Genomic DNA, 9,806 nt, shown 5'->3' with positions numbered 1-9,806 from the left:
TGGTGAGAGTGTTCACCGAGCCTGTTAATCCTGTCAGGCTGTAGCCACACAGTTGAGTTTGGTATTCTCATCACCTAAATTCCTAAATGTACTTCTAAGGCACATTCTCTTCTAACGCAAGCTGCCCAAACATCTGTGGCGAGACTAAGGAAAACATGGAGAAAAAGACCCGAAGATGAATATTTCAGCAGAAACGTGGGAAGGAATGCAATGTAGCTCACGCAAAACCTTCTGTAGTGTATGCCATAAATTAACACAATATAAATTTATACATATTTACACCACATAGACTAAAATATATAAATCCTCAATACTCAGCCTTCTGTAGTAGGTGTAAGCAAGCAGTCCATATGTTTAGCTGATTTCTGGGGAGCTCTAGGGAACAAAATGTATCTTTGTGGAACTTTTGATATTAAGGAGATTATAAACCAGGGTAATCAGTGCAGTTCTCAGACTGAGTTGTCTCTACTGCAGGCTGAAAACAAGCAGCAATCTCCCAATTTGCTGTCTGAGGCTCTGATTCAGCCAGGTGCTAAAATACACATGTAACATTTAAGTACATGAATAGTCCTATTGATGTTGAAGGCCTAAAGATCAATCCATTGCTCACTGGATTTTCCTGGCTTCAGGCTGCATGAGTCTGTTTTCCTTTTGAATTTGTGTACTTTCATTGCAAGTACAAGCTTGTAACATCTCATTAAATACCAGGTGTTGCCTTTTCCACCATTTTTGCACCGAGTATTCTAGACCAGTAACATGTTAGTCCCCGTATGTAAGCTGAGAAATGGATCTCTAACATTTGTTCTGTCTCTGCTTTTTTAAATAAGGAGATAAATATTTTGAGTATATTCAGGGTATAGGATCTGGAGTGCAGATGTCAGGGATTCTCTGTGCTGCAGTTTTCAGGAGTAAAGGGGAATGTCATTATTTGTGAGCAATTTTTTCTGATTTCTTTGTCTGAAATGTTGGGAAAACTTCCATTTCACAGAGGTGCTAAAAGAAGGAAAAGGAAGGAGAGTGAAGGAAATGAAGAAAAATGGAAGAACTATTTGTAAGTTTGCCATAAGACTGTCCTGCCACATATTCATTGTCATGGGGACGGTGCATTATTTGCAGCCTCTGATTTTGACCAACTCCTTATACAGGCATTTATGATTGCCTAGATAGTCTCTGGAGAGGGAAAGAAGCCCTTGCAAAGTGCTGTAGAATTTTCTGTTGTATCGGCACACCTTCCATCTCACACCAAGATCCTGCTTCCCTAGCCATTAAAAGAAGCCTCCAGAAGTATCTCATCAGGCCTGGCATCTCCAAGCCACACCGCCAAGGTGATGGTCCAGAAATCCATGCTCAGTGTGCAGGGTGTCAGCACAGAGGGGCACAGCCCAGGCGTAGTGGGGACCAAGGTCTTTATGTATTTCTGGTGACTGTGTCCTGCTCTGTGGCTCCTGGGAGAAATTTCTAGTAAAAATATAAGCAGACACAGCAGACGCCACCAAAGCTTGAAGAGGCCATGTGCCTGCCAGCCACTGTATGGTGCTAGTTTAAATTTTTTAAATGTGACTCTCTGCAATCAGGGATGATGATCCAAGAGCCAGATGTCCTCCTCAGTCACTTCAGTGATAGAGGCAGGCAAGGACTTAATGGAGGAGATCCTCTTCATAGGTCAGAGCATCCTCCCCTGCCTTTCCTTCCAGGCTATGGAAAAACCCTCAAACAAATGACCAACAAAGACTGCCTTTCCAGCATACCATAGGACTGCAGCCCTAGTGAGTGTCTTGACGTGTGCTCTCATCCTAGTGGAGGGTAGAGTAACTGAAGAGAAGGAAAGGCAAATACACTTTGATGTGGGTGATATTGTGAGGAGTGTCTGACAGCCAGAAGTAAAGCATCAATTAAATTATGGGCCTTGAAGGAGAGGAATAATTGTGGAAAGCTTCCCATTTCAACCATGGCAGAAAGTGAACCATGGCCAGCATGCTGGAGAAAGTCATGAGCCATTTTGTTTACCAAGCACTAGGAGCCAGTGTAATCACGTTACAACAAATCCAACTGTCTGGGTTGCTGATGGCTAATCATAGCATGTGGTAGCAGCACTGAGCACTGTCCTATCACCTCCCAAAACACACTTTATTTTCTTTCTTTCTTGTCTGTATAAAAGAACATACTTAGCCCTCTCCCTTGGCATGTGTACATCATTGGAACAGTTATTAGGGCTGCACTATCCACACAAACTGAGATGACAAAATCCTGGAATCCTGGGGTGCATAAGGAAGAGTATGGCCAGTAGGTTGAGAGAGGTCATTCTCCCCCTCTACTTTGCCCTTGTGAGGCCACATCTGAAATACTGCATCCAGTTCTGGGTTCCACAGTTCAAGAGAGACAGGAAACTGCTGGAGAGGGTCCAGCAGAGGGCAACAAAGATGACTGGGGGATTGGAGCATCTCTCTTCTGAGGAAAGGTTGAGAGAGCTGGGACTCTTTAGCCTGGAGAAGGCTGAGGGAAGACCTTATTAATGCCTATAAGTATCTAAAGGGTGGATGCTGGGAGGATGGAGCCAGACTCTTTTCAGCAGTTCCCAGTGACAGAACGAGGGACAATGGGCACAAGCTGGAACATAGGAAGTTCCATTTAAATATGAGAAGAAACTTCTATGTGTGTGACAAAGCACTGGGACAGGCTGCCCAGGGAGGTTGTGGAGTCCCCTTCTCTGGAGATACTCAAGACCTTTCTGGATGCCGTCCTGAGTAATGTTCTCTAGGGGATCCTGCTTTAGCAGGGGAGTTGGACTAGATGATCTCTGGAGGTCCCTTCCAACTCTGACAATTCTGTGATTCTGTGAACCAGGCTGGAAAAAACAGAGCTTGCAGTTGCTCCCTCCCTTTGTCAGTGTTGAGAAAAGACACAAACCATTTGCTCTTTTGTGAAATACATGGGCACAGGACTTTTAACTGATTATTTTAGTTTTTCTGACTCTTTCTGTAAACATAATTGCTTTGCTTTAACTGGGAAGGAATCAATTAGAAGGGTCAGAAGACAGTTCAGTCTGATTTTTTGCTTACTTTAGTTCATCATATCTGCACACTTATATTGGGCCAGCTTCATCCTATCTGAACAGTCCTAGTTCGGTGTCTTCAGCCTTTGACCTTCACTGGCAGTGCTAGCAGGTGGTCACAGACTTGAAAATTCTTGTAAGGCAGAGGTTTTATCCCTGCCAGTTGAACTAACAAGCTTCATTGAATGTCAGTGTTTGAATAAGGTGTGTGTGATAACCCATTTTGAGAGGGGACTAATAGAAGTCGATAAAGAATGCTTCTTCACAAGTCATCTTAAGGAACCAGTGATGGGAGGGGGTTGGCTTGATGCTTTGTGTCTTAACTGGATGCAATCTCCTTAAAGAAAAGCAAGCAGCATCCAATGAAAATACAAAAGAGAAGACTAATGCGATGTATCTTTTAAGTATATTAATGCAAAAGAGTTATTTTTTACTAAAATAACTAAAATAATTTAAAAGGCTTTATCTTTGGTGTCACTCTGGGGGTGCCGGTGGGAGTCCCAGAGGAATGAATTTCAGTCTCAGAGATGGGCTTCCAGCTGGCTGCATACAGAGGTACTTAGTCTAAGTGTTCTTACTGGAACAACCTCACCTTGGAGTGATTCCCATGTGGCCTGTAGGGAGAACCCAACATGCAAATGTGATCCCATAAATGACCCAGCATTAAGTCTTAAAGAATAAGACCCAGGAGAATTCAGAAACAAGCCCCCCCCCCCCCATCTCCCCTTCTACTCTCCATCCCTTGCCAAAATCCAGTCACAACTACTTCAGCATGACTTCATCATTACCTGCATTTTGTTACTATTGCTGTTCTGTCCTGAGGGAAATTGGTAAGGAGCATGAGTTTACATGGGGGGGGAAAAAAAAAAAGTCTTTTATGTTGTTTCCTTTAGTCAAGTTCCTCCCCTTTGTTTTGCTCTGTACAATTATTAATGTATCATTTAATTACATTGCCCTTTTATATCCATCAGTGCAGACCAAGCATGCTGAAAATGAAAAGCAGAATGTAACCTCCTGAAGTCGCTAATTGTAGTACTGCAGGTGAGCAGAATAACAGAGTGTTGTAAATTTTGGTCTGAAGTTCTTTGCTGTTTAAATTGGACAGCAGCGGGAGAGGGAACAAAAGCTATTTGCTCCTACCTGGTGTTCTTGGAAACCTGTTCCCAGTTCTTTGTGGATGACTGCTGCTGTACTTGAATATTTTAAAATAGGCACACATGAATGACATTGATACTCTGCAGTGGAAATAGCTGAGCCTTTTGTATTCTTTTTACAGTTGCACGAGAGTTATGATAATCTGCTTCTTTCTCTAAATGGAAACCCTTCAGGGAAGTTCTGTGTACTCTAAATAGCATCGCTGTACCATCAGAGACTTGGCTTCATGTGCATGTAATGCATAACAGATAAAGATACAAGAATATAAAAGCAGATTAGAGGTTATTCAGTCAAGGTAAGCACATTTAGAGGGAGGCATGTTATAAAAATGCCAAACAAGACAGTGTTGCTGCTGCCCTTTTTGGCAAAACTCTATTTTGCCAAAATGTTATAGTTCTGAGCAGCAAATGGGACCTGTCTGATAAGTACCTATGTCTAAACCATCTAGTCTTCTTATATGTATACTCCACAGATAATCACATTCACTTTTCTCTAGCTTTGTAGCATCGAATTTCATATCACTATTTTGAAGTGATCTCTGTGCTGAAAATAGAATACTTACATCCTTAAAACAATGCATGAACATCAATTGATCAAACACATCAGCAGCACTGGGATACAAATAAGTAGCCTTAATTTGTTTTCTTTGGTCACTTTGACAGAGAAAAGATCCCCAGCTTAGCCTCAGCACAGAGATACATCTTGCCTTTGACTTTAGCAGAGCCAGTGGCTTCTTAGTTGAGTAAATTTACTTTTTTTTTTCCTGTTTTTTCAAAAGGTGATCAGAGAATTGTCTTTGCATTGGGGTTGTTTACATAAAAAAGCTGGTGTGCATCATGCTCAGATAAAAACCACTTACACATTAGCTCTGTGGACTAGTTCTTCCTGTGTGCTCTGACAATTCCCTTCAGTAGCAAGATGACCCCAAACTGATGCTCTTAGAGAAGCATCTCTGTCTTTTTGTGAAAGGGAGCTTTCTTTTTCTTCCTGTAAACTGTATGACAGAAGAACCAACAATGTATTTTCTGTATAGCCATGAGCATACTGCAATGAGTATGCAGGAATAAAGGCAATTTCTTCTGCTTAGGTGAAAATTATGGTGCATTTATTCAAGAAGCAGGTGAGGGGAGGAGAGGCTTGTTACTATCCTTCAACACTTCCTTCTTGACCCAGGTGACATTTTAGAGAAAACCAGTGGTTAACGCAACAAACCACTATTTCTGGATGAGAGGCTCTGTCTGTAAAAGAAAAATAAGTTATTTTATGACCACCTGCAAGGGAACACATACCCATTCCTACAGCAGATGCACCTGTTTTGTTTGACCTCAAGTACATGATACAGATTCAGGCAAGCAATAAACTTGAAAGTATTCTCTGGGGATACCTCACACTGAGTGTGAAATCCTGTTATGAATTCCTAAGCCTGGAAAAGTGCAAGTCCCAGCATTAAGTGTAACCAAGAACCTGCCTATATGTGCACAGTGGGCTGGTTGTGGAGAGGTATATAAGTTGCTTTGAGTTTTCTCTGTTTAGAAGACTTCTGTAGTTTATAATCCACAATAAAGTCTGCCTTTTTTCCATGGAAGTTCTTACAGGGTTTTTTTTGGGAAGCTTGCTGCTGGAGAAATTCTAGGCACATCCACCTCAAAGCTTTGTCCAAATCAGGATTTAATCACAGGGACCAAATTTCAGGTTTTCGTCCATTCTGTGAGACACTTGGAATTCCTAGTTTTTACCAGTGCTAGCAAGCTACTAGGCAATGTTGGCTGAAGAGGTGCATCCATGATCTTTTCCAAATTTGCATAAACAGTGAAGCAAGAACAGAAACTTAAGCACACATTCCCTGGCACCTGAGCCAGTGGCTAAGCTGCCATCCATTCTCAATCTGTTCTCTAGTCCAATGAGCAGTTAAATGGTTATAAATACTTAAAACATGAGGCTTCAGGAGAGCTCCAGATTGTGCTATTTTGAGCAGAGGCAGAGAATTGGGCTGGTAAGAGACTAAGAACAACACGCAAGTTCATAGTCAGGGCTCTTCCATGCAAGGGGAGGCGCTTGGGTTCCTCCACTAGTGCATGGTTATTTGCACAAAAACCCCATCACAGTGGGAGCAGCTGGTAGGATAGAGGCAAAGGGGTGCTTCCACACATGGAATCTGTTGTCCTTCACTAGAGAATTAAGTACCCTGACTGCTTAGGTAGTTTATAAATGGGGTAGTTACAAGTAACAGTTTTCTGAATAGCCTACAGAGGTAGGATACCTATTGCCAGATGAAACTACCTGGTGAGCTCAAAATACATTTGCAAATACTTTGTAATAATTCAAGCTGCATTCATTGGTGAATTTGCTACTTGCTGAATTCCCTGCCTAATTCAGGTCCCATCTCGCTTTATGGTAATTTTGTGCATGTTAATATTTTGCCCTTCTCAGTCAAAGCAGCTTGAAAAATGAAGGCACAAAACCAGAATGGCTATTAAAGTCCTTCGTACGTGAAGAGCCTATTGCCAGTGTATCTGGGAGGCTGAGTTCTGCCTTCAACTACAGTTCTTTCTGGCCTCTATAGGAATCTAGGACTTGTGTCTTGGAGAAGAATTTACCAGTGAATAACCACCTCAGTCATGCCCCCTGAGGTTGCAACAGATGTAGGCACCTCAAATTATGTCATAGAAAACCAGCAGCAGACAGATGAATGCTAGCTGGATTTGCCACCCAGAGAGGCAGAACCACAGAGTAGGGTAAGTTCCAGTTAAGAGGCTCTTGGCACCAGCACAGTCTTGAATGATGAAGTCAGTTATGGCAGCAGGGTTTATTCATGCAGGTGTAATCACTGTCTGCTTAAATCGGTTTTGAAGGTAGAACTTCAGCTTCTAGGTCTTGTTGAAAATGTTCAAAAGAACTTGCCTCTCTGAGCTACTGCCAAGTTTTCCTATTGTGTGCATACACAAAAATCTCATTTTGCATCTCAGTAAGCTCTTCACTTTAATAATGTCTCAAGACTGCAAGTTTCATAGCTTATTTATCATGCAGTGAATAAAAAAAAATCCTTTTGTTGTTGGTAAATTCACTGTCTTTCAGTTTCCTTGAGTATCAGTTTGCTTTTTATTGTCTGAGGAGATAAAGTGGAACACCCCACTTAACCTCTCAACATCATTCTCTACTCCCTTTCAAGTAATTTTTGTGTGCCTGTAATACTGTGTAACTTGTAGAAATGCTACCTTATAAGAGAAAATAATGCAATCTCTCAGTATCCTTATAATGAACTACATTCCACTGCCTAATAGCATTGTGTTTTTTTCTCCATTGAGGGAGGCTTTATTCAATCGTTCTGACACACTGCTGCTTTCTTGTAGCAAAATTGTTCAACATAGTGTTTTTACTGTTTTGTCAATAAGCAAAGGAAATAAAAACCTTATGGGATTTGAACAAGAACATTCACACTCCGTATGTGAGCAGCGTTTGAATTGGAATGTGGTGGGGAAGCAGAGTGTAGTATGCAACCTGTTTACTGAAGTGCATGCCAGGAAAGTGAGATTTCATTCCCATTTGCTAGGATCTCATTTTGGGCCCATTTTCCTTCTCCTTTCTACTGCTCCCTCACAATATCTGATACTAGCAACTTTTTTAATTGCTGGTTTTGGATTGAACTCTTGTTTGTTTGTTTTTTGTAAATGCTCATCCTAAGTGGACTTACAAGATGAAATTATGCAGTATCTGCTGTAGCAAAATGTTTCTAGTAAGACCTGTTATTCCCTGAGGCATTAGCAGGCAATTGAGATCTCAGAAGAAGGGAAGAAATGCATCTTGTCTCTGAGCAGAAGACTTGGGACCTTTCTGAATTTAGGCCATGTCTACAACTAAATTGCAGCTTTTTGATGATTAATTAATTAACGGTATAAAAGTGTGAGTTGAATGGAGCTATTCATTTTTTCTAATCAGACGAGGAAAGGATGGAATGCAAGAAACTTGAAGCTGATTCAAGTGGCACAGTCTTATGTAATACATATTAAGGCTGTGGAAGGCATTGCCACCAGTTATCTACAGATGCTTCTGAGGATTAAGAGATCATCCAGAACTGCTCTAGATAAGACTTAAAACTGTTTCAGAGAACCGTGAGTTCCAAATAAAATAAGCCTTTCATTGCTTAGCTGTTCTTGTGCACCAGTTTAACTGACCACTTCAGGTAATACTGCATACCTGCTTCTGGCCGCTTATTGGATACATACTAAATTAAATGCATTTTATGCTATTTGATATGATGTTGCAATTTCTGTGTTTGCTACCAATTGTGAGTTTAGACAGGTTCAAATTATGTTAATTAGTCTATTTTGATGTCAGTGTTCCCTATCTGTTGAGACTGACACGGATCCACCCACCTATTAATGAATATGTTCATTAACTCCTATTAAGCACCTAAGTATGGCTCTAGAGCCAGGGAAATAGTGACAGCTGATGGACCTTCAGGGCATAAATGGTTTCTTACTATGATCAATATTATCCACTGCTGAAAATGTTTCTTACTTTTTTGGTCTTCCACTCACTTAACTCTCCCTTTGGCGGTTGTTTACAGTACTGAAGTGCAACCAAGAGTTCAGACAGGGTAGCCTTAAAAGCTGCCTTAATGACATCTATGGAAAAATCATCTAACTTAGCTTTCATCTTCAAGCAGAAGATCAGAGTTCACAGATTTTTGTTGTTAGGCAGCTTCCATTTCAACTCTCTTCCCGCCCCCCACCCCCCTGAATCTAGCCAGTGGGTTAAAAGCCTGCTTAAAATATCCAGTTTATTTCTTCATGCATCAGAAGTCCCAGATACTCCGGGGATCAAGAAGAGTACAAAACCAATGTTTCAGTGCTCTCATTTCTATTTTCCAATGCTGTTTATTTCAACTTTATGGATAGAATAAGCCCTGTTTGGAAGCGTTATTTATGCTTGGCTCAGAGAGGGACAGGCAGGCTTTGCGGTTAATGTGGTTCCATCAAGAGATTTCTGCGTGGGCTTTGGATTAGCACAGCACAGGCGCTCACAGCCAGTGGAAGGTGGGTTGTGCTGTGGGTTGTCGCCTCTCCAGACACGCATTCCTGTTTCTGCTGGGCACAGCAGTTCTCCCTCTGGCTAGAAAACACATGCGAAAGGTTGGGAGGTGTGGGGAAAGGAGGCCATAGCACACATTGTTTTCCCCTTTCACCTAAGTCACAAAAGCCAATATAGCCAGGGCAGAGGGAGCATCATTCTGACCAGAAGCTGTGTGTGGGAATCACTGAATCACCGAATCATCATGATTGGAAAAGACCTCTAAGATCACCAAGTCCAACTGTCCAGAACCCATACTTGTTCATGTTTGTCTCACGTGTCTGTCACGTGAGTTTTGGAATAAACATTTTCTTGTATCATTGCATCAGCTGTTTGGTGATCTCATGGAAAAATTTTCCAACACAGTCACATGACACAGACTCAGAATTTCCATTTTCAGAGAAGTCCTAGGCACACTGGAACTGAAGACCACTGACAGAGATGTAGACTAAATTTTTATCCCTGTTGCTACAACAGATCTGATTTTACAAGAATGCTGCACACAATAAATAGCTCTGGTAGTTGCAGC

This window comes from Apus apus, chromosome 2 (genome assembly GCF_020740795.1).
Source record: "Apus apus isolate bApuApu2 chromosome 2, bApuApu2.pri.cur, whole genome shotgun sequence".
In the NCBI taxonomy this organism is placed as follows: domain Eukaryota; kingdom Metazoa; phylum Chordata; class Aves; order Apodiformes; family Apodidae; genus Apus; species Apus apus.
The sequence above is the reverse complement of the archived record's forward strand: the minus strand, read 5'-3'. Positions refer to the sequence as shown.